Source organism: Castor canadensis, chromosome 1 (assembly GCF_047511655.1).
Source record: "Castor canadensis chromosome 1, mCasCan1.hap1v2, whole genome shotgun sequence".
Classification (NCBI taxonomy): domain Eukaryota; kingdom Metazoa; phylum Chordata; class Mammalia; order Rodentia; family Castoridae; genus Castor; species Castor canadensis.
This window is the reverse complement of record NC_133386.1, coordinates 150,579,799-150,607,250: the sequence shown is the minus strand read 5'-3', so window position 1 is coordinate 150,607,250 and position 27,452 is coordinate 150,579,799. Positions and strand designations below refer to the sequence as shown.

At 45.6% G+C, this 27,452-nt stretch overlaps 1 long non-coding RNA gene across 1 annotated transcript; it reads left to right on the top strand.

Moving 5' to 3' along the window:
* Positions 1-812: 812 nt before the first annotated feature.
* On the top strand, positions 813-27,126 carry LOC141421477 (uncharacterized). The gene is made up of 5 exons (XR_012446031.1): positions 813-918; positions 1,598-1,713; positions 19,105-19,156; positions 24,595-24,735; positions 25,125-27,126. It is a non-coding gene; the product is annotated as an uncharacterized lncRNA (long non-coding RNA).
* The last annotated feature ends 326 nt before the right edge of the window (positions 27,127-27,452 follow it).

The window sequence follows — 27,452 nt, the reverse complement described above, 5'->3', positions numbered from 1 at the left end:
CAGAGTGGTTAGAGAGCTTTCAGATAAGATGTTTTTGAATCATCATTCCCCTCTCTAACTTGGTTTTCTTATCTGTAAAAAAGCAAGTGGGCCCTCTGGCCTGCCTGCTTTCTTCCTCCCTCCCTCTCTTCCACCAACCTGGGTACTGCGGGGAGACAAACAAAACCCAACAGAGAAATCAAAACCTGATGGTGCCTTGCTCAGTTAATATACATTGTGCAGAAAAACTACAGTCCTCCCTCAGGATTGGTTCCAGGAACTCAAGGATGACAAAATCTGAGGACGTCCAAGTCCCGTATATAAAATGATGTACTTATGTGTGCATATAACCCCTGTACTCTAATCATTTCTAGATAATGTACAATGCCTAAAGTAAATGTTCTATAAGTCATTACTATAACTGTATTGTTTAGAAAATGACAAGACAAAAAAAACTATATGTTCAGTACAAACACATTTTTTAAAAAAAAATATGTTTCATCTGGGGCTGGAGGCATGGCTCAGTGATAGATTGCCTGCCTAGCAAGCATAAAGCCCTGAGTTCAAATTCTAGTATGGCAAAAAAAAAAAAAAGAAAGAAAAGGAAGATAAAAACCAAGCCTGTATTTCACCTGAAGTTGGCTGATTCTGCACATGTGGAACCTGCAGATACAGCACTAACTCTACTACACTTCAGGTTTGCTCTCATTTAAACCCCATCAGTGGCTTCCTCATTGGTCTCCCTGCACTTCACCCTGCAGTACTACTTGAAGGCTTTCTCTGAAGCTTGCAAATGTGCAAGCTGCCTTTCCTATAAGCATTCTATCCTCATCACAGTAGCACAGAAGGTCACCCCCATTTTGCACACGAGAAAGCAAGGCTGAGGAAGCTGAAGAGACTCATCCTGCCAGGGTCACATAGCTTGTCGATGAGAGAACTGTGAGTAGAGACCTATTAATCTGTGACTGTGGAGTCTAGCACATGTGCCCGTTGCTGCCTGTTATGGAAGGGTGAGAGGATGGAGTGAGGGAGGAAACGGCAGGAAAGACAATAGAAGGAAGAAAGAGGAGGGAGGAAGCTGAGAGACAGGGAGAGATGGGAAGGAGGGAAGGAGGTATTAGAGGCCCCAGACCTGTTTTGGGAAGGAGGACTTCCTCTCCCAGGGTCTACATCCTAGTTTCTGTGTTTCCCCACTCCCAGGTAATCTTGCCTTTCCAGGGTGATCTTTTGTGTCCATTGGAGCAGGAGGAGGAGGAGGAGGAGGAGGAGGAGCTCTCACAGCAGAGAATCCTTTCTGAAGGCAGGTGCAGTTCTTTGAGGCCTGGTGGGTTCTAGGGAGAATCCTGAGACCAATTACCTGGGGATCCCTGCATAGCATCCCTATGACCCCTGTAGCCTGGCAGAGGGACTCAGCTCAAGACCAAAGGAAGCACCAGAGGGAAGATCTGAAGCATATAACTTAGTTAAACATAAACAAAAATCAAAATTTCCACATTCCAGAATGTAGAAACTGTTGACCTCTAGGGGTGGAACCCTGAACATTTTTCTCAGTTCAAGTTTTCTTTTACATGCCTGTTTTATAGTGGATATAATTCCCTTCATGTTGCTTGATTTGCAGGGATTGTTCAAAGGTCACCCTCAATCTCAGCAGATGGACAAGAAGGAGAGTGTGTGTGCCCAGGGTGGAGCTGTGGGCTTGAGGAGGAGCTGCCACTCCTAAGTTCAAATGCTCAGGTAAGCTAACCATTACAGATGCACATTTCCGGGCATTACCTCACCTAGGAGGGAACCTCTCTGGATTTCTGACTTTGCTTTCCCCCCTCCCTCTCTCTGGTCCCCAGCTCGCCTGGGTACATCCCTTTCCTGATAGCTGTTAAAGGAATTCTGTGAAACCAAATCTGCCACCAAGCCCTCTGGAGTATGGGCTTAATTAAAAACCAGTCCAGTTTGCCCTTCCATAGGAAACAGGGCAGACAGGATGTTGGTGCCAAAGCAAGCCAAAAACCAAGTCAGTATGGGAGGCATTCACCAGCTTCCTGTCAAAACCCTCTCGGCTCAGCTGCAAAGCCTGCCAGGACAGGAATATTGGGCCTGGGGCCCTCAGGGGAGTTAACAGAATAGCTCAGGCTCTCTGGCAGGTAGACAGGGCTCTGACAGAAAGAGTCTGGTGTTTTCCAAGGATGCTTGTTCCCAGGTGGGCAGCAGCATCTTCTGAGAGGACTTCCTGTTTGAAACAGGAAGTGGTTTGGAATTTAGGAACAAGCCTGGCTTACAAGGGAAAAAGATAGAGGAAGTTATCAAGACTTTAAGATCCCAGACAAATGGAATCTAAGGGACTCCACACTCTTTGGGAAACCTGTGTGAACTGGAACAGAAGCTCCTTCACCAGATTGGGCTGGGGGAAGGCTGAAGCAGAGAATACAGGTGTGGGCTCTGCGGGAAAGCTTCATCAGGAAGGCTTGGGTTCCAAACACTGGTCTTCATATTCTCTCCCACCACCCAAATGGGGCTTCCACTGCAGGGGCAGGTCTGGTTTCAGTGGCTCTTGGGACTGGGAGAAGCTAAACAGGACAGTTAAAGATCTCTGGCCCTGGCAGATGGGCCTGGCTAGGGCAAGCAGACTGACATCTTCATTCTTACTGGATGGAAAATAAGGTATGACTTGTAACTTTTAGTAGTCTTATTTTTCCCTCTGTGGTATTGGCAAAGGTCTTGGCTGGCACTAACTGTATATCAGTTCACTTTTTTGTTGTTTTGTTTTGTATTTTTTTTTTTTGAGACAGTGTCCTGCTATATAGCTCAGGCTGGCTTTAAACTCATGATTCTCCTACCTCAGCCTCCCAAGTGCTGGGATTATAGATGCATGCCATCATGCTTGACTCAGTTTACTCTTGAAGTTAGACAATTGCATTTCCTCATGCCCATACCTAACAGCCCTTAAAGAGGGGTAGAGGCATAGGAAATCAAGGCACACAGAAGGAAGGGTACAAGTTAACATAGACCAGGTGGGCTGCCTCCTTTCCTCTGCCCTTGATCACTATTCAGTCAGCCTGTTTTTTCTTTGGAGCCCAGAGCAGTTGGAAGTACTCATCAGGAGCCTGCAGGGCTTCCTGTCTACCTGCTCAGTGTTTGCCATTCCCTGTGTGACTGGGTGAGGACCGAGCACAGTGCTAGGGAGGAAGGGGCTCTGAAAAACAGTGTCTGCTTCTGTAATGCTGTAAAGCTGTGGCACATTTTTATCTCCCAAGGTGCTCCCAGGACAGTCTTCCATCCAATATTCTCTTTTGCAATGTTACCTTGCCATGCCTATCAAGAAGTGCCACCTATTTCTTCACCCCTTAAGAGGTAGGACACTGTCACTATTTGACCAATGGAATGTGGAAGTGTCGCTATGCCAGTGCTGCCATAGCCCCCTGGTCTAGCAGCTTCTCTCCCTGCCTCTTGGATCCCAGCCATCATGTTATGAGGAGCCCATGAAGCAAAGGGAGGTCACATGTAGACAGCAGCCCAGCTGAACCCCAGACAACAGCCAGCATCAAGAGTCAGGTGCCTCAGTGAGAGGTCTCAGACCCCACCCCCCATCCCAGCCAAACCTTAAGTGGACTGTAATCATATGAAAGACCCCAAGTGGGCACTGACCAGCCTTAACTGGTCAGGATCTTGGGATGCACAGTAAGCAAGTACAATCATTTTAAGTCCCTAAGTTTTGGGGGTGTTTTGTAACTCAGCAGTAGGTAACTGGAGCAAAAATAGAGTAGCCCAAAACATATGCCTAGAAGAGCTACTATTCATTATTTCTCATCAATCTAGTTGCTTATGTATCCTCAAGCTGCTGGCAAGGGGGCTGGAGGCTGGGGGCTGGAGGCTGGGGGCTGGAGGCTGGGCTGGGCTCAGCTCAGTTTGGCTCCACTGGGTCAACTCCTTTCTGCTCTATGTGGTGCTCATTCACCAGCAGGCTAACCAGAACAATTCTCATTATAGTAGTAGGGACTTGAGGAAGGGGGAGGGAGACAGAGACAGGGAGAGAAAGAGGGATAGGAAGAGAGAGGACCTAAGCTCGTAAGACCTTTGGAGCTGATATACTGTCATTTCTACTAAATATGTTCAAAGCAAATTTCAAGGCCAGCCCATATCGGAGAGTGGGGAAATTGAGTCTACTCTGGAGCAAGCTTTCTCTCACTCCTGTTACTACTGAACCTAACTGGCCCCAACTGAGGGCGATGGGAGATGCAGAAAGGACACAGGATAGACAGACAGACAGAAAGTTGGGACCAGGTGTGTTGAGCGCTTGGGTGGAGATGCACAACAGCCTCATTGCTTCTTATTTCTATTAATCTCTTCTTTTTACTCTGCTTCTTTTCTCTATCTTTTCTTTAAGGCCTTACTCCTTTACAATTCTTTAAAACCTTGCTTCTAAAAGTCTTCTTTTCTATTCTGTAAAGTCTCTTTCCTTAGACTCACTCTGTCCCATGCTTCCCCTTAGCTTTTCTTTAGCATCATCTCTCTTAGGGTCTTTGCCCTCAGACTTGCACTGTCCCAGGTTCTCTCTTTAGCTTTAGCAATTCCTCTTCAGCAATTCTTTTCCCTTCAGCAATCCTCCCTTCAGCCATCCTCCTGTCAGCCAAAAAACCCCTTCATCCAAAAGCCTCCTTTCACCCAAAAAGCCCCAAGTCCACCTTCAGGGAGCCGTTTATACCCAGTGGTAAACAAGGAGGTGTAGCAACATTTCTCAGGGAGGGGTGTGACATTGTAACAGGAGAAACCTGTGTTAAACCACTTAGGAAAAGCAGCTGAGCTGCATCTTGCCTTCTTGTTCTCTTCTGCAGCTGGGGCTGTGCCAAATCTCAGCCTACAGATTATTTGACATAAACATCTTAGGAAAAGCAGCTGCTCTGCATCTTATGTCCTCATAGGATTCTCCTACTCTGCTCTCCACACTACTTCTTACTGGAAAAACACGTGGCAGAGGGTGTGGATGCTGGAAGGGGGGAGAATTGTGTCTGTTTTGCAATCAGTACATCATAATAGCTAATGAAAATATTAAGATGCTTGCATGGGGTTGGGAGCTATGAATCCCTCTGGCTGGCTGGCATCTGTAGTTAACTATTACTCAAGATTACTCTAAGTTGGGCACCAATGGCTCATAGTTTTAATACTAGCTACTCAGGAAGGAGAAATCAGGAGAATTGTAAAAAATAGTTTGCAAGACCCAATCTCAAAAATACCCAACACAAAATAGGGTTGGTGGAGTGGATCAAGTGGTAGAGCACCTGCCTAGCAAGCATGAGGCCCTGTGTTCAAACCCCAGTAGCACCAACAAAACAAAAGATTGTTCTTCATTATTTTAGCTGTGTGGAGGAAGATAAGGGAGAAAGGGGATGGTGCACAGGAGTGTTTGGGTGGTCAGCCTTACCTGCTTAGTGCTGTAGGTCTATGGTCTTAGTGTTCTGTGAAGCCCTAGAGCACTGCAGTGTTTTCCAGCTATAAGGGAAATGGGTGTGCATGAATCCAGAAACTCTCACCCTAACCAGCAGAGCTCTGTTTCCTCTCTTGGGATTTCCTTTGGAGAAATGTTATGCAGCTTTGAAATAATAAAAAGACTTGAAACCCAACAGACTAGACCAATGCATCAATCTTCTAGAAAAGAAAAGTCTTAGAAGTATCTACTCCAAACGACCCAGAAATCAAGTGTTCTGGCTGGTATCAGAACCCCAGCTGCTGCTGGTATTAAAACTGCCATCCTGTCCAAGACCAGTTCTCCTTCCTTACCTTCCCTCCCCCCACTGGGTTCAAGAGGGCAGAGCATTGCTGTGGCCCATTGAATAGGGGGAGACTGAAGCAATCAGAAGGGATGTTTCTGACACATCACTCCTTCAATTCCCCACCTTCCCATCAAGCAAGGCCCCTCCTGTCCCTTGAAACCTGAGCCTCAGTGACCTCCCCCCAACTTTACATACACACAGTCACATCATGGTCCCTATGAGGCTTGATCCCCAGAACCACAAACAATTTGGGACATTATCCTGGTCACAGATTGTGGTGGCTGGTCAACTAGGGGATCAGAGGAGGGCACGCTTGATATAGCTGATTCTCCCAAGGGCAGACGAATCTCCATCTGGGAGGAAATTCATTTCCCAGGAGAAGGCCTGGGTTTGCTTGGAAGCTATGGTCTCCTTGTTTTTCTCCCAGTGTGTTAACTCCATTTCTTCCCAAGTAACTTTTTTTTAGGATACGAGCTATTTATAGCTCCCCCTAAGCCCTTTTCAGTCTGTTTCCTGTTCAAGTACTGCATTAGTCACCAGAAAGTGTCTTGGGCAATCTCCTGTCCCTGCCTGATCCCAGCCCCAGGGAACCCAGAGAGTTTGGTCAAACTCAGGCAGATCTCAGTGGGGAGAGGGGAAAAGGAGCAAGAGGCTGGTTGGAAAGGTAGAGGGAGCATCTCTTGTCCCATCCTCTAGGGGCATGAAGCCCTCAGTCCTTTTGGCTTCCTGAACTTTGCTTAGCCCTTGGAGACACAGAAACTGCAGCGGCACCTCTGTTTGGCTGCATATTTTTGCCATTACTTGATGACCTATTTGCATGCAGCTCCTTGTAAAGAATTTCCTCCCAAGCCTTATACAGTGATTTCATCGCACCACAAACTGAGGCTCCCATCTGCAGTCAGCAGTCAAGGATCCTCCCTGCCTTCCTCTGCCTTCCTCCTCCATCCCAATTACCAGTTGCCCAGGCTGCTCTGAGGTCCCTTCAAGTTCTGACCCCTGCATGCATGGATGGGTCCAGGAATTCACCAGCTCCATCCGATAGAGGGCCCTGGGAACCTGAACTGACTTCTTATACCCACAGGCCCACAGAGTAGTGATCTCTGCACCCTAAAGGAAGAAGAAGGGACTTCTGGTCAGTCAAGGATGAAAGGGGCAGCAACCAGCCTTCCAGCCTTTGGGTGCCTTTGCTCATGCCATCTCTGGCTTGGGATGCATGACCTGGCCCATGGTGAATGTATGAAGGGATCCATTGATGAAAATCTCCACCAGGCCACTAACATCTCTGGGTGGCCCTGGCCACACTGAGGGCTTTGATCTGCCTCAACAAATCCCTAGTGAAGGAGTTGAATGTTGGGTTTCTGGGGACAAAGGAGAGAAAGGTGGAGGGAAGTCCACGGCTTCTATTTGCAAAGCATGTCATCAGGTGACCTGCATTCCACAAACTGAAATCTTTCCAAACTAGCCTCATCACCATAAGCCCTGAACAAGGAGATTCCAAGATGACTCATCCCAGGCTCTCCTTGGGGCAATGACCTTCCCAGTCCCAACCTCAGGGTTGCCCAACTCAGAGCAGGGAGGGGTCACCTAATGTTAGCTGGTCAGAGAGCACCTGTTCTGTGCTAGGCTGACTGCTGGATGCTGTGGAAGCAAGCACATGTCTGCCAGGCACCAGCCTGGGCCCAGACATCCTGAGGCTACTTCTGAGATGCGATGCACACTGACAATCTGGCCAAACTATTTTTATTTCCATTTGGTTTCCATCCTAGGAAATTCATTGCAGACTGTCTTCCCACAGAACATACTCAGTTACATCCTTGGGAGTGCGAGAGCCTGGAAGATGCCGGGGATGGCTGAGTCAGACTTAGTCAAGGGTGGGCTTACTTCTGCCACTGCTGGGGGCCTCAAGGCTGATTTCCAGGGGCTGGTTGACACAGCAGCAGGGTGGGGACCTGAGAACCAAGCAGGGACATTTCATCTTGGGACCTCAATGGTGCATTTTGAAGCAGACAGCATCTGAGAGTGACAAGCTTTTCTGAGCTCCTCTTTAAATGAATGGTCTCCTGCTTTCAATTTTTGTTTTTGTTTTTGGTGGTACTGGAATTTGAACTCAGGGTCTCACACTTGCTAGGCAAGCACCCTGCCATTTGAGCCATGACCCCAGCCCTCTGCTTCCATGTTTTAATTTGAAAATCAAAACATGAAAAGAAAAGTGTACAGGGCACTAACCATTCTAATCATTATATAGCAAACACCATGGACTGTGACATCAGTGACAACTGAGGTCAGGAAATGAAACTCTGTTCCCACACCCCTACCTGATCATACTTCATCTCCCTCTTTCTTAGATTTCAATGGCATTTTCTTCCTTTTGCTTTAATTTTACCACCTTAGTTTGCATTCTAAAAGAAAATAGTTTATTTTTACCTGTTTTGAACTTCATATGAATAGAATCATACTATGAGCTTCTATATATCTTGCTTCTTCTGCTGAGTTGTGTTTCTGAGATTCGCCCATGTCATTGGGTAGAGTCGCAATGCGTTAATCTCTTTTCCATTGCTAAATGTGCCAGGTTTATCAATAACCATACTGCTATGGATGAATATCCATAGCATTTTGCTATTATGCAAAATGCTGCAATGAGCATCCTTATATCTATGCCCTGGTGCAAATATGCATGAATTTCTTCAGGATTTTTACCTTAAAGTGGAATTGCTGGGCATCTAGATAATAAATATATGGTTTTCCAAGGGGTTGAACCATTCTTGCTGTCACGGTTGGACAATTGCCTCAGTCATGCTGAGGAGGGAGACCTGGGTTCAGAATTGCTGGCCCACAGAGGAACTCCAGGAGGAAGAACTTCTGCTGAGGACTCAATCCACGAGTGCATTTTTGCTCTTTCCTCTGTCATGCTTATGGGGATTGCCAGCCCCTGTGTCATCATTATAGCCTCTCTATTATAGCCCCCTGCCCCACTCTCATGCTGAAACCCGTGTTCTTTCTATGTTAGGCTCAATGCACTGTGGTTATCAGACTTGTCTGGTCAAGGATATGCTGGGAAGTTGTCATCTAAAGGTCAGTCCAAGGGTAATGGGACCTCAATCACCAGACAAGAAGTCAAAGGAGATTGCTCATGGTGGGGGGTTGAGCAGGGCTGCTGGCAGGGTGGCACTGCCAAGTTTGGGACCTGAGCTCATGTCAACCTGGGTCAAGCCAGGGGAGGAGATATTAGGACTATCACTACTTCCAGAGACCTGGAACAGACACTGAACCGCCTAGCATAGCACATCCGTTATGAATCTTTAGATTATGACTCAAAACCCAATGTGAATAGTCTTAAACAAAAAAAGAAGACTGCATGAGCTTGTGAAAAAAACATAATGATAGGCCTGCCTTCAGGAGAAGCTTGATCCAGAAGCTCAAACAGTGTATCCGACTCAGGATCATGGAATATCTTGTGAGTCAGCAGTTGTAAGAAGGGGAAAGATGAAGTTGCATTGAAAACATTAGATTCTGGGCTCAGTTGTAACACATTTTCCTAGTAAGTACAAGATCCTGAGTTGCTCCCCAGAACTGGGTTAAAAAAAAAAGACAAGATTTTGAAAATCAGCAGTCCAGGCTGAGGCCAGGCATCATCATCAGGATCTACAAACAGGGCAACTTTAGGAGCGACCCCTCCACCATGTCTGCACATGCTGAGTGCCCCCAGAGTGCCTAGGGAATTACTCTCTGAAGCTTGGGGACTGATAGACTCACACAACCCTAGTCAGGGATCATCCCATCCTCAGAGTCCTAAAAATACAGGACTATTATTATTCTGACCATCTGGGAGGGGACTTCGAGAGAAGAAAAGGAAAATGAATGTTTTTACGAGGAACAAAAACTTTGAACTATTTTCTCTAGTAGAAGTTGGGAACTGAGGTCTGACTTAAGATTTGGCACACTTCCAGGTAGGTGCTGTTGGAATTTCTAGGATGTTTCTGTGGTGTATGAGAACAAAGAGACAGACTATTTGAACTTAGGGCTGTCATGGAAAATCATAGAGGCTGTACTTGTTTTTAATAACATTTGTTAATGGGTTTTTTTGTTGTTGTTTTTCTTTTTTGGTGCTGGTAATCAAACCCAGGACCTCACACATGGCATACTACACAAGAGTTCTACCATTGAGCTACACTCGCCCAATGGTGAGATGACCTCCTTGCCAATTCTTTTCAGAATCACACCTCTGCATGTTATTCATACAGAAAGATATAAGAGGAAAAAGCCAAACCCCCTTTATTAACCCCCTTTTCAAAGGGATTCACTAGTCAATTCCTCCCTTCCTCCTCTGCTTTTCTTTCTTTCTTTCTTTCTTTCTTTCTTTCTTTCTTTCTTTCTTTCTTTCTTTCTTTCTTTCTTTCTTTCTTTCTTTCTCTCTCTCTTTCTCTCTCTCTCTCTCTCTCTCTCTCTCTCTCTCTCTCTCTCTCTCTCTCTCTCTCCCTCTCTCCCTCCCTCCCTCCCTCCCTCCCTCCCTTCCTTCCTTCCTTCCTTCCTTCCTTCTTGTCTCTCTCTCTCTCTCTCTCTCTCTCTCTCTTGGGTCTTGCCTATATAAGCCAGACTGTCCCCAAATTTGTTTTCCTTCCTCAGTCTCTCCAGTGCTGACATTACAAGTATATGTCACCATGCCCAGCTTAGGCAGAATTTATGCAAAGTTTTTTCCAGAAAAGTATTCTTGAGCAGCCATGTCCAAAGCAAAGGAGGATGGGGAATTGCTCCCTTGGCTGAGCGAAAAGAGACCCAACAAATGAATGAAAGCACTCCAGCATGCCAGCCCCTCTCTAGCAGGGCTCCTCACCTTGGCTACAAGTGAGAACCCACAATGCTGAACTGCTCTCCTATCACCCACCACTCATCAGGCACCAGCCCCTGTAGAGACTCCCAGAAGGCAATATTCACTGCAAGAGAATGTCCTCCAGGAAAGATTTCCCCTGGTTGCATGTCTGCTGCTTGAGAACATCTCTGCTCTATTTTTTCCAATGGTGATTCATCCAGGAGTCATCAGAGACAGTCTGATGGGGACCGTGCCTGCGCTCTATCTCCAGCTCTGAACCAGGGTTATACAACCTTGTGCTGATTTATGCATAAAAGCCTGGCTTTTTCCCCAGCCCCAGGGAAGAAGACTGCATAATTCCTGGGGTTTACATTAAACTGAATTCTTTTCCTTAAGTATCAAGTTCTATGAACCTACAAACATGCCTTCGTGTGACATTGGACCTAGAAGAAAATTGCAAAGCTCTCAAAACTTCTCATTCATCATACATGGACTCACCATCATTCGTTCATCATGTATTTACTGAGAATTTACCCAACTCCCAGGCACTGGACTAGACCTTTAGCACCTTTTTGTGAAGTCTGAAAATATAGCTAAGCTTTCTGTGGCTGAGAGAGAGATGCAGGGTAGGCACAAGGAAGAGTATCCGGAAGTACAAATGTTAGGGCACAACTGCAAATAATTCATAACGATGCTGGTGAGATTCTATGGTGAGAGTGGGCCGTTGTAGGTATTAGGTGGAAAGGTAAGGTCCCCATCTGCCTGGTGAAAGACCCTGTTCCCAAGATACTCAATTTGAACTTTGTTTTATTTATTTATTTTTGGCAGTACTAGGGGTTTGAACTTAGGGTTTTGCATTTGCTAGACAGGCACTCTAAGGCATGAGCCATGTCTCCTGTGGTCTTTATTTTAAAGGCCAGTGGGAGTCACTGAGGTTTTGAGTAGAAGAGTTGAATCACTGGGGGGCCCAGCAGAAAGAGATGGTGCCCTCAGCTAGGATAACTGGAGGAGTGTTAAAAGAAGGACCATTTACTGAGATCTGAGCAGTGTGCAGTTAAAATGGTGTAACACTAACAGAAAGCAAGTAACATAAGGACTGTCAGGCAGGGAGTGCTGAGAGTCATATGAAAGTCACCTTGAGAGGAGCTGTGGACTTTGGCTGGGTTGACTCCACAGTGAAGAAGCTAGGGCCTAAGTACCCTGACCTCACTCTCCTCCCCCCTCCACCCAGCTCTCCTGCCAGAAGTCTCCTCCCCATTAGCCAGACCCAGCCAGAAGCCAGACACCACAGGAAGCCAGCAGAATGGTCCACATGGTTTAGACTACCAAGCAAAGAGTAGCTAGACACAGGGGGAGTGATGTACCACAAAAGAGTGGTGTGAACCAAAGTTCAGTTCAGCAAGACCTTGCCAGGGTGAGAGATGAATCGGAGGCAGAGGGAGGGTGCAGGAAGAGAGTGAAAGGGTGCAGAAGGAAGCACCAGTCATGAACATAGAGAGGAAGAGAAAGACTCAAGCACATAAAAGTAGAATAGTCACAATCTGCTGACAGGGCAAAGGACTAGGATCTTCCCTAGGGTAGATGGTTACAGCATTGACTAGGAGAAGGAAAAGTCCAAGAGAAGGCTCTGCTGCTGGACAAAAAGAAATAATTCTTGCAGTCAGCAAAGCTAACCATGGGTGGGAGGACAGATGGCTTTCCATGTCCCTGTTCTGGGTAGAATTAGAGCGTGTCCGTGTTTCCCTCCTTCCATGTCTGCCCTTTCTCTCTACCACTTAGCAGCCTCTAAAAACTGATGCTAGCATGGGTCAGCTCTCCTCCGAGTACCCAGGCAACAACACAGTTTCTCTCTCCACTTCTCTCCCCTGTTCAGAAGTCAAAAATCAAGTTATTAAAAAGTTACAATAAAAAGTGACCAGCTGGTAGGTCTCTGTGGAGATAACTGCCTATGTGTAGAAGATGTACCGGGACAAATCTCTAATTAGAGACTAAGAAGTTGATATTTAACTCTGGACCTTCCCAAGGATTCTAAAGCCCACTCCACCCATCTCCCACTTCCTCAAAAGAACTCAGGAGAACAACTTAGTGCCTATTCTAACTACCCTCTTTGCATGTACTCAGGACTTCAATGGTGGTTGTAAATTTTAAGTTTGCCTCTAAGAACTATACAGTACATTTGGGAAGAGGGTAGACATAAACAGATTCCAAAAGAAGGCAGCATCAAAAGAGCAGGGCCTCCATGAGTGCCCTGTGCCTCCCCCATGAACCCTCATAGTTTCACCCACAGAGCTGCCTTAAAGGGGAGTGAGCTACCAAAGGTTCCTTGCAGCAGAAAAGGAAAAGGGATGTGGGAGTAGGGAGGTGTTGTTGCTAGGTAGCTGACTGCTGTCCTGCAGTTGCCCTGGTGATGATGGAGTTTATGTGCAAAAGGGAGGTGCTGAGTGGTTACTTGCTGAGTGTCTGTGTAAGCAGGCTGGACTTTTAACCACCATACATACCTAGAAACCATGTCATAATGTGGACAGTCAAGTTTTCCAGAGGAACAGCATTTGTCCTCCTTGAGAGTTTGTGTTCCTCACCAAAGACACAGCTGATCATCACTGAGATCAACAATTTATCATAAGCAGAAGGTATGAGTGCCCAATATCTTCAATGAGTTCCAGGGCTAAAATTATACCTCAGTCTCACCACAAAGCTAGCACTGGACTCCATGTGAGCCCCAAGTTCATTCATTCACTCAGTCATTCATCCATTTGAGGGCTCTAAAGGTCATTGTGGCTTACTGCAACATGTATTCCATCTCAGCAATTAGTCTACTAAGTTAGTTATGGGCTGAATTGTGTACCCATCCCTAAATATGTTGATATCCTTATTTCAGTACTTTGGAATATAGCCTTATTTGGAAATAAGTAATCAAGTTAAAATGAGGTCATTTAGGTGGGATTCAATCTAATATGACTGGTATCCTTATAAAAAGGGGAAATTTGGACACAGGCAGACATGCACACAGGGAAGGCAATGTGAAAACACAGGAAAGATGTCATTTGGAGATGAGGGTTGGGATAACCCAGCTGTAAGCCAATGAGTACCAAGGATTGCCAGCAAACCACCTGGCTTTCAGGAGCCAGGAAGAGGTAAGGAAGGATTCTGTTGGACTTCTAGCCTCCTGAAGTATGAAAATGTATTTCTGTTACTTTAAGTCACTTGGTGCATGGTGCTTTGCTGCAGCAGCCCTAGAACCAAATGGGACCAACATGGTGATCCCAGGTCCTTGGCTTAGTCTTGGACAAGGAGCCATAAGAGACCTGCAGGGCTGGATTGGAAAGAGGCTTCCACTTTTTCCTCTGCTTGTCCCTGGATGGGACTGCCAGCTACTGCAGTCATCCTAGAGGAACCTAAGGGCAAAGAGTAGATGAGAAGAATCTAGCTGTAGGTAACTTTGCTGAGCTGCCATTTTAGCCACACAGGAGTTTGTCTGATCTCTGCACTTTTCCTCATGAGAAATTGCACATTTACCTGTAGTTAAATCTGGAAATTGAAGGAAAACCCTCTAACTGGCCCAAGTGTCTTTCATGGAGCTGAGAATGTGGCTCAGTGGTTGAGTGTTTGCATAGCATTTGTGGGGCTCTGGGTTTGATCCCCAGTACCTAAAACAAAACAAAACAAAAAACCCACGTGTCCTTCATGGGTGGAGCAATGGCCATGAACACTCAGCCTTCTCTCTGACATTTCCCTCTTATGCTAATTGTACCTCCAGCCCCTCCCAACCTCAATCCTGCATCTTGGATACTGACTCTATCAGATTGTTTGCAAAGATAGCAGCAATAATTCTTCCTGTCCCTGAATAATTGTGATGTGACTTTGTCATTCTCTTAGGAAGAGATGGAGTCTATTTCTCCATCCCTTGAATCCCCAGACCTGGCCATGTGACTCACTGATGCTATGGTTTGCATATGTCCTCAATGTTCATGGGTTGGAAACTTTATCCCCCATGTGACAGTGTAGGGAGGTGGGACCTTTTGGAAGTGATTCAGTCATGAAGACTCTGCCATTATCATGGGAATTGATTTGTTGTAGTCAGAGGAGGTCCTTATAAAGGCTGAGTTCAACCCTTTCTCTCACTCTCACCCATGTGGTGTCTTCTGCTATGATGCACCAAGAGGGTCTCCACCAGATGTTGTCCTTGATCTTGGACTACCATCTTCTAGAACTATGAGCTAAATAAATTTCGGTTCATTATAAATCACCCAGGCTGTGGCATTTCATTATAGCAGCACAAAACTCACTATGCCATCTGGCCAACAGGAAATGAGCAAATGAGACATAGCAGCTCATTAGGACTTTCTCTTTGGGCTGCAACTGGAACCTTGAGACCATGATGCAAATGGGCCTGAGCTGGCCAGCTGGAAGTGCCACACGTGAAGAATCGAGGCACTCCAGATGACAGCAAGAGCTAACTGCCAGATGCATGAGTAAACCTACATGAACTGTCCTGGGTGAGACCAGCAGCAGATCCACTGAGTTAAGGGCTCTACCCACATTGCAAGACTCTTAGAATCATAAGTAAATAAATGGCTGTTGTTTTAAGCCACTCAATCTTGAGGGTAGTTGTCACTCAGCAATAGTTAACTGATATGCTGACAACCTGGCACCACTATCTCAAGTTCATTCACTTGCCAGGAACTGTGGGGAGGCACTGTGGATGCAACCAGAGAAAGAGCATACATGGTCTCTGCTGTTCCAGGAGCATTTACAAGACCATCACATGACAGATACTGGGCCAAAGTTTCAGCCCAGATGAAAGGGCTACAGTTATCACCACTGCCTGCCTTTGAGGAAACCAAACCTTAGAGAAAGCAATTGCCATATATAATTTCGAAAGAAGGCTATGACAATATCTGCCATCTGATATGCTCTGCTAGGAGGCAGAATCTAATTCCCTTCTTGAATCAGGTGGCCTTTGATGGTGGACTAATATGTTGGAGTAGAAGTGACACAACATGGCTTCCAATGTAAGTCATAAAGGAATCTGTAGCTTCTATTTTACAAGCCAGGACACTCGCCTTTGAAGCTCCAACTTTGATGCAGAAGTCTGATGACTCAAGGTCTGCATGCCATGAGGAATCAATCTTAGGACACACAGAGAGGCATCATAGGGAGGCTCCCACTGATAACTCCAGCTGAGAGCCCAGCTGACCACCCACGTGTATACCAGATGATTCCAGCCCCCAGTTGTGGAGTCACCCAGATTTCTAGTCTCCCCCTGAAGCCTGGATAGCATAGCTTAGAGAAAACCTATTTCCCACTAAATTTCAGGGTGATTAATTACACTGTTATAGCAATGAAATACCTTAAGTGTTATACTTCCTATTACATAGGTGGGTAAAAGGACGTGGGATAGGTCAGACCTTGTTCCCTAGCAGCTTGACTCCAGGGTCCAAACTTCTGCCCACCCCTCCCCATTGCTTCTCCTGGCTTCATCCAGAAGGGAAGTTTGGCTGCCCTGACCCCACCATATCTTCATTAGAAACTGCTCCATTCCCCATGCATGGGGCTCAGAATCAGGAGGACAGGAATGGAACTACAGGTATCGTAGTTTGCTTCTTATAGCCACAACTCTCCAGAGCTCCTCCCTTCTGCAAGTTCAGCCACCCTCCTGGTGCTATTATGATATGTAAATATTTTGGTTTTCATCCATAGTTCCTGGCTCATAGCTCCTGTAGCCCTTGTTATTTCCTAAATGCCTAGAACAATAAACATATCTTTTGTTTAAATATTTGGCTTTTAATCTTAGCTCCTGAAACAGCTTCCAAATGACTTCACAGTCATGAAAGTGAAAGACAGTTTTGGGGAGACTGTTATAGGCCTCAGAAGTAGCCTCAGAAAGCAAAAATCTTTCTCTCTCTCTCTCTCTGTCTTTCACATTCAGCCCTCTTCTCACCTGTTCCCTTTTCTCTCCAAGGCAAGCCATAGAAACTAGAATCTCTCTTCTTCAAGGTAGAGTCATAGAAACTAAAACTATGCCCTAATCTTCCCCTGCCTTTCTATCTTGGAGCTGGCTGTAAAGTCCTTTGACCTATCCTCTCTTGTGGAGAGTGGAGTATGAGAAGCCTATGAGGCTTGACATGAGCACAGTTATGTCAAATAATCTGTAGGCTGGGATTGGCACAGCCCCCCAGCTGCAGAGGGGACAAGGGCAAAATGCAGCACAGGTGCTTTTCCTAAGATGTTTACGTCCAGAGAGTAGCAATCACAGGTGCTCCCTGTTCCCAATAACTACAATGTCATACTCCCCATGAGAACTGTTGCTCCACCTCCTTGTTTGCCACTGTATATAATAAATTCATTGGAAGAGGACAATGCTGTTGTGTGTCTCCATCAGAGCACCCAGCCCACCTGACCCCAGCTTTCTGCATGTTTGTCTTCTGTCTTTTGTTCTTAATCTCCCTTCACTCCCAGTTAGGTATCTAGGACGAGCTTATGCAGGTTGCGAGACTCTCTGACAGTCATCTTAAGACCCACATTTCAGAAGGGGTCCTGTTCCAGACCTGAGAGGAAAGAAGGCTGCCAGGAGGCCAAGAGTCTGAACAGATGGGCCTTGCTGGGTTCCCGCTCAATCTGCCTTAGCTCAAATCCTCTTGACATGCTTATGCAGTGAAATGTCCACAAAACCCCACGGGACAGAGTCAGGAGCTTCTGGACAGTTGAATATGGGGATGCTTACAGGAAGGTGAACGTGAACTTATATATACCAACTCATTGGATGGAAGTCCTGGGTTCCAGACTCTTCTTGACTTCGCCCTAGGTATCTCTTCACCTGGATGTTCTTTTGCATACTTCAAAGAGTTTTTACAATAGACCAGTAAACCTAAGTGTTTCCCTGAGTTCTGTGAGCCACTCTAGCAAATTCATCAGGCCTAAAGGCAGGGTCATGGGAACTTCAACATCTCGCCAATCAGAAGTTCCAGGGGTCTGAACTTGCAACAGGTGTCTGAATTGAGGACAATGTTGGGGACTGAGCCCTTGGCCTATGGGATCTGACACTACCACCAGGTGATAGGGCCAGAGTTGAGTTGGATTAGAGGATGCCCAGCTGGCATTCACTGCAGAATCCTTACTTGCTGGTAGAGATATACTACACATTTTGGGATCACAGTGATCCCAAAAGTGATCTGTGTTGGTGTCTAATAGGAGAAACTGAGTTTGTTTCCCCCTGTATCATCAGAATCCTTTACTTCAGCTCCATGACACACCCTCCCAGCCTTTAGCACAAAGCCGCCCTTTCTTGATGGTTTCAGTTCCTGCTCTATAGGGTGCTTTGCTCCCACAGAAATCCAGGTGGAAAATGTATCTACTATGTGTCAGGCACACGGTATGGACATGAGGTAGAGCAGGCTCTGCATCCATTTTCTACTACCACTGCAACAAATGATCACAAACATGGTGGCTTAAAACCACATAGATACACTGTCTTACAATCTTGCAGGCCAGAGGTCCAGAATGGATCTCTCTGTATAAGAATCAGAGTGTTAGCAGGGCTGCATTCATCCTGAAGAGCCTAGTGGAGAAATCATGCCCTTGCTTTTTCCAGAGACTCCCCACCGTTCTTGCCTCATGGTCCCTCCCTCTATCTTCAAAGCTACCAGAACAGCATCTTCAGTTCTCTCTGACACTCCTCCCTCATCCACTCTTAAAGACCCTGGTGATTGAATAGGGCCTACCCAGATTGTCCAGGAAAATCTCTTCTCAAGGTTCTTCATCCCAGACTGGAAGTCTAGAACATTTGCTAGCAAGTGCGAGGCCCTAAGTTCAAACTCTAGTACCACCAAAAAAAGAAAACTTCTTCATCTCATTTGCAAAGTCCCTTTTGCATTTAAGATAACACATTCACATGCTCTGGGATTAGGACATAGACGTCTTTGGGGGTTCCATCATTCCACCTACCATGAGCTCTTTGATGGAGCTCAAACATGGGTGAGGTAGAGAGTTATTGCAAAAACCACTCCTCCTCACTGATATACATCTTTGGTTTTCTAGGTGCACACTTGTAGTCAAGTGTGATGACCATCAGTCAAGTTCTGGATAATGGAGTGTTGAGCAGAAGTGATGAGTCCCACAAATGCCTTCATGTCAAATTGTCTCTCTGTGAGCTGTTTGAAGAGACCCTGGGAACACAGAGCAGGGAGGATCATAGGACAGAAAAAGTCAGAGTCCTGAATGACACCGGAATTGTCTCCTATTGACTTCCATTGTATTTTGACATGAAAAATAAAGAATTGACATTTGAGGGTTGTTGGTTACAGAGTGAACAATGATAATATGCAACTGTGAAAATGGGCCTTAAAAGAACATATAAAATGTATTTCATAAGCTGTATATGGCATTACATTTTATAAGAAAATATAGCATTTGGGTACCATAAATAATAAGCAGGTCTGTGCCTTAACTCTATGTGAAAAATATTCCTTGGGTCACACCAAAAAATGAAATCATGATTATGCTACTTAGCTTTCTCCTGCCCTATACATCTGATTTGTTTCCATTTTGTATTCACAGGTCACACAATACTGAAGAAGCTCTGATGAACACAAATAAGTAACTGCAAAAGGTAATGAGTATATTTTAACCTGTTGTAAACTCCAGAAACACTTCAGCAGATGGAGGCCACCACAAAAGCTTGACTCTGCAGTCAACGCAAAAACTTCATAACTGGCCAAAATGAGTTAATGTCTTGGAGAATTTCTATATAAATTTATTTACTCACTGTTGAATTTCAAAAATATCATGAAGATTTATCCCAAAACCTGCAGGAGAAATAAAACCAAAACCAGGCAAAAAAAAAAAAAGAACAAGATATAAGCCCAGTGATCAAGTAACTGGAATTAGGAATCTCATGTGCCAAGAAGCAGCAGAGGAGAGTGTGTGTCTGTCTGTCTATCATGGGACATGGTAGGCAGAAAGAGCCTGTGGTTTTGAAAACATGTGACCTGCTTTCCAAAATAGTGTCTGTAAGTAAATAATCAAAGTCTCCATGTCTAGGTGACTACGGATCTGGCTATAGTGATAGTGACAGTTCCTGCAACTGTTCTCAGAGAACAGAGCCTGAATCCCAGCCTGGCTGGTATAAACAAACATTGAAAGAGAGATTGGGGAACACTTGGAACCCCAGTGAAGTTATTGCAGACAGGAAACATGATTTGAAGAGGTATTGGATGAAAAAGGGATCCAAGGAGCCCCTGTTTTCATTGGCACCAGAAGTGGTAGAAGATTCTGGAAGCCCAGCTAACAAGCAGGGCAAAGCAAGACTAAGAAGCAGTCCAGGACTGCTGGAAAGGCAGGTTCTCTCAGACTGACTGGGACATCCCACACCTGACAGTCCTGCCATGCCAGGAAGAACTTCAGTGGAGGAGGCAGGTCACTCCCCTTGGCTGAGTGCCTGTTCTGCACCAAGCGCTGTGCCATGCCCATCACACATAATTCAGTTTGAACAGCAACCCAGTTTTAAGACCTGGGGAATTAATCCACAATTTAAGAGATGGGGAATTTGAGTGTTAGCAACACTAAGAAAATTAGTCCCAAGAGCACATGGACATTTGTGGCAGAACTGGGATCTGAGCTGATTTTGTCCAGCGCCGACATTCATGGACTCAGACACCTGCTGAGAGGGCTCTTGCTGTACCCTTTGAGCTACACACCCACCATGACACTCAGATCACCCTTTCCTGACTCGGCTCTGACTGAAATAGACCAGAGTGCAGAGGCACCATGGTTCTGGTGCCACAATTAAACCTATAAATGTTCCCTGGGGTGAAGCTGCCAACCTTGGCTAGGGATGAGTGCAGCATCTCAGGAAACTGCAGAGCCAGGATACAGGGCGTGTGCACCAGCGCGGCAGGGGACAAGGTGCTCCGTCTTCATTGGGCCTTTGGTCCTCAGATTTCACAAGCCCAGTGACACAGACCTTCTGGAACAGTTCGAGGGCCCTTGGGACATTCTGCACCTCTCATTGTTTACGTAACAGTGGCTGTTGTAAGCCTCTCAAGTTAGTCCTTGTGCAAGCACCCTTGTGAGAAGTGGGGAGACTGAGGCACCAAGAGGTTTGCACCAAAACTAGGGTTCACAATGTGATGATGGTTGACAAATTGGTGGCTTGCAATCTCTCAGCATGCCCACTAAGTATCTGATGCTGTGTTTATGGGATCCAATCAGTAGAAGTAAACGTCTCCAAATAAAACTTGACTTCACCTCTATGTGGACCACATGAACAGATGGATGGGTATGATCAGAATTCTGGATGCCAGGGTTGGCCATGGTGGAAGGTGGCTCTCCTTCACTCCCCAAATCTAGTTGCTCTTTTGCCAGACTAGACATTTAAGGACTGCCTGACCACGTCCATGTTATGGACTTTTTCATCCATAGGGTAATGAATGCCATTTGTCATTAACCTCCAAACATCAGCCTTTTAAAGTTTCTGTCATCTATTCTGTGATGGTTTATAGTTGTAAGTCACCTTTTCTAAGTGACATTGACAGTTCTGTTTGCTGCCCATCCAGAGTTCCAGGGAATGATTAAATCCATTTTTTTTCTTTACTGAAGTTGTCATCCAAACCCCTTCCCTCCAACTTTCCATTATAAAATATGTCAAGTCGTGATTATTTGTATATATTATACTAAAGTCTAAGTATTTAGTATTCTTCTACACAGTACATAGACTGCTTTTGTACTGTTTACTGTGTACATAAAGTATTCTCTGTACTGTATGCAGTGTGCATAGACTTTAGTATCCTGCAATGAGAAATGACTTGGGGACATTTTACTAAACTAGAAATTGATAGAAATGGGAATGTTTCTATAAAACTCTAATTTGAGGACTTTCTTTTTAAAAAAAAATAGCATGAAAATGAAACAGCATTCATGCACAGGCATGAACAGAATTCATACACATTCTTAGGCATTTAGGTTTTTTGTGGTTGAATGCTTTATTTAAAAATTTCCACAAATTCCTTAGCAGGACAAGGTGAGGCTATAGAAGAGGGAGGAGTAAGGGAAGAAACAAGCTCAGAGCCTTGAGCACAGGCTGGCTGAGTAAGCGAATGAATGGATGCACAAATGAGTGGAGTAATTGTCAGGCCAGATCTAAGTGGTCCTTGCTCCTTCCTCCTTTCCCTGTCACCTGCAGAATAATATCCACAAACCTTATGTGCTTCACCCAATGCCTATGTGCTCAGGCCCATCTTGAGGAGTGGGGACTAGCTGGAGCCCAGGCCAGAGCCTTGACTGTCATGGGCCAGAGGACCAAAGGCTACCAGTCCTTCTCTGCCTGGCCACCTGCTGGCCTATCAAGCTCCCCCATGGAGTTCCCTCCTGGCATCCCCAAAGCGCCCCTCCGAGGGGCGGAATAGGGATGTATTGTTCCTGCACCTGGAGACAAAGGACCACTGTGGCCCCCTGGAGGAAGACAGGGTAGAGTCACCATGTCAGGATAAACTTCAGATGGTGAGGCCATCTCTAAGTGTAGCAGGTACAGAGTTCCAGCCAGCATCCCAAACTTTATGAACTGTGCACTTCATTTTTTTCTCCCCACCAGGCAAGAAAACTGCATTGAATTTGTAGATTATGGGAATAATGGGAATATTGTATACCCATTTTTAAATGGCACATCCCCTTTATCTCAGATCCAGCTAACATGCCCCAGGGGTCTGAGGCCCCACATTCTCCTCCTCTCCAATGGGAGCACTGCCCTTGCCTGATAGAGGGGCCAGTGCCCCATGCTCTATAGGGTGGGAACACACAAGGCACTCTGCCTTTGCTTTCACACCCCTCATTCCACACCCCTTACCCTGATCCTAAGAGGTATGAGGGAACACAATCAGTAGGACCACTTAGCCCCCCCAAATCCTAGGGCCACTTCTCTTGGCCACTGTCACTGGAAAATTTGGGCAAAGAAACAGAGTGAGAACTGGCTAAAATCATTGCTGTGGAGCCAGGCATGGTGGCCTATAACTGTAATCTCAGCACTTGGGAAGTAGAAGCAGGAGGACTGCAAGTTCCAGGCCAGCCTGGGCTATATAGCAAGACCCTGTCTCAAAAAAAAAAAAAAAGAAAGAAAAAAAAAGAAAAGTGTTGTTTCTCATTTAAATCCATTGACTGACTCTTTCTAGCTAAAAAAAAAAAATCTGAGTATGAAAAAGTAAACTAAATGTTTGTGACAAGGGGGAGGAGAGTGTCTCAAAATCAGCAAACTGCCAATACTCACTGGATCTCAGAGATGTAACTAACTTATTGAAGGACAGTGACTCACTGTAACACTTTTAAGGATGGTGACTAGGATGACATTGACACATGAGAGACAGCCAAGAGACATAGGGACACTCATCCTGGACAGCATGTGTCACTGCTTTCAAGTCCCTGGAGGGTCTGATGGAGAAGAGGGGTGGGCATAAGCAGAGAGGCCCCACAGTGAGGACAGGAGGGAGGGCCACATGGAGGTAATGGCAGCTCCAGTTAGAAGAAGAGCCCACAGTCAAGACTATCCGGATAGGCCCTGAAATCTGGATGTTGGTAAACATCCGTTCACTCACTATATCGACACCTCAAGTTGACATCAGTGTGGTAAGGAGGAGACCTGGCAGGTGTAGAAGTCGAATTGTCAGTTTGATGAATGAATGGGGGTTGGCATAGACCTAGAAGCAGGTAGCTCAAGACCTTTCAGGACAGCCCCATCTCCATCTAGATGTAAAATAGTGAGACTCAGGTGTAGTTCCTGTTCTCAGGGAGATTGTATTCTAGTAATGGAGACAACCTAAAAACCCTGAAAAACAAAACAATATCTGCACCGTAGAGGTTGTGCAAAAACATTTAAACAGGGCTACAGAAGAAAGCATGCTGATGTCCCCTGTGGAGTGGGTAGTGGAATGAGGATCAGGCAGAGTACATTGGCCCTCAGCAAGGAAGGTGGTAGCTGGGAGGTAGGGCACAGAGTGAGGATGGAGAACGCTACCTTTAAATCCTTTCCATTCTAAGTCCACAATATCACATCCTGCTACTTGCCCATTGGCTCACTAATGACTCCTGAGGAACCTCTCCCAGAAGTAGATATGGTTGAAAAGATCCAGCCTCTGTGGGTGTTTGGATGGAGCCAGGGGACCCGGGCACAGTGGGATTGTGGCTTCCTCTTCCACCTGCTGCCCCCCTCACATCGCTGCCAGCCTCACAGGCTTGATTGCGAAACTGGTTGGCCCGTCTTTAGAGCCCAGCTCAGCACGAAGCTTGTAAATCTTCTCTCACATCATGAAATGCCAGCAATTTCACAGCCAGGGATTCCTGTTCTCATAAAGTCCCCACACCAGCAGGCTTGCATCTAAAAGTGGCCTCTAGTTGGACCAATTGATGTCAGAGCTGCTCCAAAGCCATACACCAGGCAGGCAGCCTCTAGGCCTTCAGAACAAAGCCAGTTCACCCCAGGAGTGAAGGGCATGATCGCCAGCCCAGTCAATTGCTAAGGCTCTACTTACAAAGGAACCCACCAACATGGCTGTCTGAGGAATTGACAGGAATGGTGACCCCACACTGAGAACCAAGGAGCTAGAACACATTTGAGTTCAACCACGTTTGAGTTAAAAAACATAATTTTTAACAACCTGTGTCTGAATCCATACAGGGAAATGCCCCTGGCTCTCACTGGAATGACCTATAGAGTTTTTTAAATATATGAATACAGAGAGTTGCAGTTCTCACCCACAGAGAGCCTGGCCCAATAGAATTTAGAATTTAAAAAGAGAGGCATGAGTCTGCCTAAAGTTCTACAGGTAAAGAATTGCCATCCAATTCATAAGAAAAAAAATTACCAATAGGAAGGACATCACAGCAGCTTTTTAAAATGGTCCCCAAGATCTCTACCCTCTGCTATTCACAGTTGTGTAATCTCCTCCCCTTGGGAGTGGGCTGTACCTCATGACCCACTCCTATGAATAAAAACAGCACAAATCAAAGGAGTGTCACCTCCAAAACTAAGTCACAAAAAGACTGCAACTTCTCTTTGGACAGTCTTTTGCATGCTTACTGGGAAGCCTGGGCTATCCTGTGGGGACTCACCTGACAAGGAATCGGTGTGTACAGCCAACAGCCAAGTGTGTGAACCTCTCCTGTCAAGCCTGCTGTTGCAGCTGACACCTGGACTACAGCCTTGTGAGTGAGCCAAGGGATGGGCTTCCACCTTCCTGGTCCACAGAAAATTTGAGTTAATGTGTTGTTTTAAACTATTACATTGGGGGGGGGTGGTAATTTGTTACACAGTCACTGGTAACTAATAACAACACCTGCAACAAACATTAATAGTGGCTTATCTCTGGATAGTGGGTTATGAATGATCTATATTTTCTTCCTTTTGCTCATCCATATTTTCTAATTTTTTAATCTTACTGTTGAGACAGATTAAAGGGATCCACCTCTCCCTGGGGCACTGGGGCAGGAGTTACATTGTTAGAGCACTGTTAAAGACTGTTAAGCACTGTTAATGTTAATGATAAGCCTTTATTACAAGCACCCTTTCTAACACTTATTCTTTTTTCTTTAAGCAAGCCAAGATGTTGGGGACCTCGGCATTTTGACTCCCTCACAGACAGCTGTTAGCCCTTTCCCTGGTGCCCTGGCTGCCTTGAGTGAAGGACTCAGCCAAGCAGACTGCCCTCATGCCTGTGCTGGCTGCTTTGACACTCCATGGATGCCTTGAGGAAGCTACATGACAACCACGGCTGCTTGCTGCTGAAGCACAATGCTGGCTTCTCGATGCATGGGCCCAGCAAGGACTGTTTCAAATGGCTTGCACTAGATGTTTTTTGCCATTGCAAGCCTTGGTGAACTCTAGATGACTCTGCAGCCATTTCTACCCAGGCCAGAAGGGGAGTACTTCCCTGGTGGGTCAACAGAATGCTTGTAATTGATACAAACACCCTCCTTCATTTGCATGAGGGACTATGCCATGATTGGTATAAACACAGTCCTTCATCTGCATAAAGATCGGCTGTGCTTGGTGCTGACATTCTTTCCATACTCTCTTTCTGGCTATATAAGCAGGCTGTTCAGCTCACTTTTTACTATAGGGACACCTTGTGTATTGCAGCATTAGGCTTAGTGAACAGCTCTCTTGAGTGGTCTTTTCTTGCCTGCTTTTAATGTTAATAAATAGTAGAGCAGGAAGAGTTGGTAAATGAAGAGAGGAGGTGCAGTTGCAGTAGGGGCACTATTGCCCCTGTAGCAATAGTGACAGGAGGTTACTGAGGAGTTCCAGAGAGTGACTGGAGCAGGGACAATGAGGGCAGGAAGAAATGAAGACAAGGAACTGTAGGCCTTGGTTGCTAGAAGAGTTCCAGGGGCCTGCCAGACCTTAAGGGCCAAGGGTCTCAGAGACCTTGGGCCTGAAAGATGTAATGCTAGCCACTGTCAAGGACTGGGTATTCTGACATGACAGGCCCAAGGGCAGCAACACTTGTCACTGTAGGGCTGAGGGTTCTAGTACCCAAGTCCTGTGGTATGAGAGCTGTGACACTGGGAGGCACCAGCTGTTGCTTGTTGCTGTCAGTTACCACCACTCACTGCTGCCTAAAGTCAGGAACTGCTACAGCTGTCAAGTGCCAGACACTGGTGGTTAAAGCCAGAGCAATAAACCTCCAGCCTGAGTGCCTAGCCATAAATCTTGGCTTCTAAATCCTGGAGCGATCGGCCTCTAGCTGCCAGGGATAGGAGCTGTAAACCTCTGGTCCACCAGTCCAGATCCTAGGCCTTGGGCACTCAAGGGTCTGTACTGCCAGCACAGGAAGAACTTCTCCTCACTGACTCACGATTTCTATCCAAGTAGAGAAAAAAGTTACCAGCTAGCCAATAGGTGAACACCATGGATTATATCAACAGTGAAAAAGCAAATGAAAATTGTTTTCAAATTATGTTCACAAAATTTTTTTTGGGGGGGTATAGAGTTGGAAAAGGGCTTCAAGCTTGTAAGGCAGGCACTCTACCACAACAAAAACTCTTAAGGGACAAAAAGGACAGTATGTTTGTGACTTTGTTAAGCCGAGCTTTCAAAGACAAGTCACCATAAATAATGATAAAAAATCATTTTTTATCAAAATTAAAAACTTTTCTCTCCCAAAAAATACGAAGAAGCTGTCTGTGATTATGTGTGCCTATAGTCCCAGCTACTCAGAAGGCTGAGGCAAGAGGATCATTTGAGCCCAGGAGACTAAGGCCAACCTAGTAACATAGCAAGACCCCATCTCAAAATCAAAAACAAACAAAAACCCCACCAAAACACAAGGTCACGAGTATGAAAGGAATAACCATAGAGTAGGATAAAAGATTTGCAAGTCATACATCTGATAAGGAACTTGTTTCCAGAATAAAGAACTCTTGCAATGATGAGGCAAACTCCAATGAAAAAAGGAGCAAAAGACGTGGATAGACATTTCTCCAAAGATACACAAATGGATAATTAGCACATGAAAAGATACTCAATATTACTAGTCATTAGGAACCTAGGAAGAGATACTAATGCACATTTTATTAGAACAGCTACAATCAAAATGCAAGTGCTGATGAGGTTGTGATGAAAGTGGACCCTTCTATGTTAGATCATAGAAGCACAAAATTGTGCAGTCACTTTGGAGTTAATATAAATATTAATTAATTAATTTATATAATTTATAATTAATATAATTAATTAATATAAATTAATCATTCAACCCACTCTGAAAACATGAGTCCACACAGAGTTAAATGCAAATATGATAGTGTTAGGGTACGAGGCCGGTCACCTTCTGAGAGGACAAAGGACACTCGAGACAAAGGAAGTCATAAGGCGAGGTTTATTTTCTAGCTAGCTAGGGTCCAAGCATCCGCCTGATGCAGCA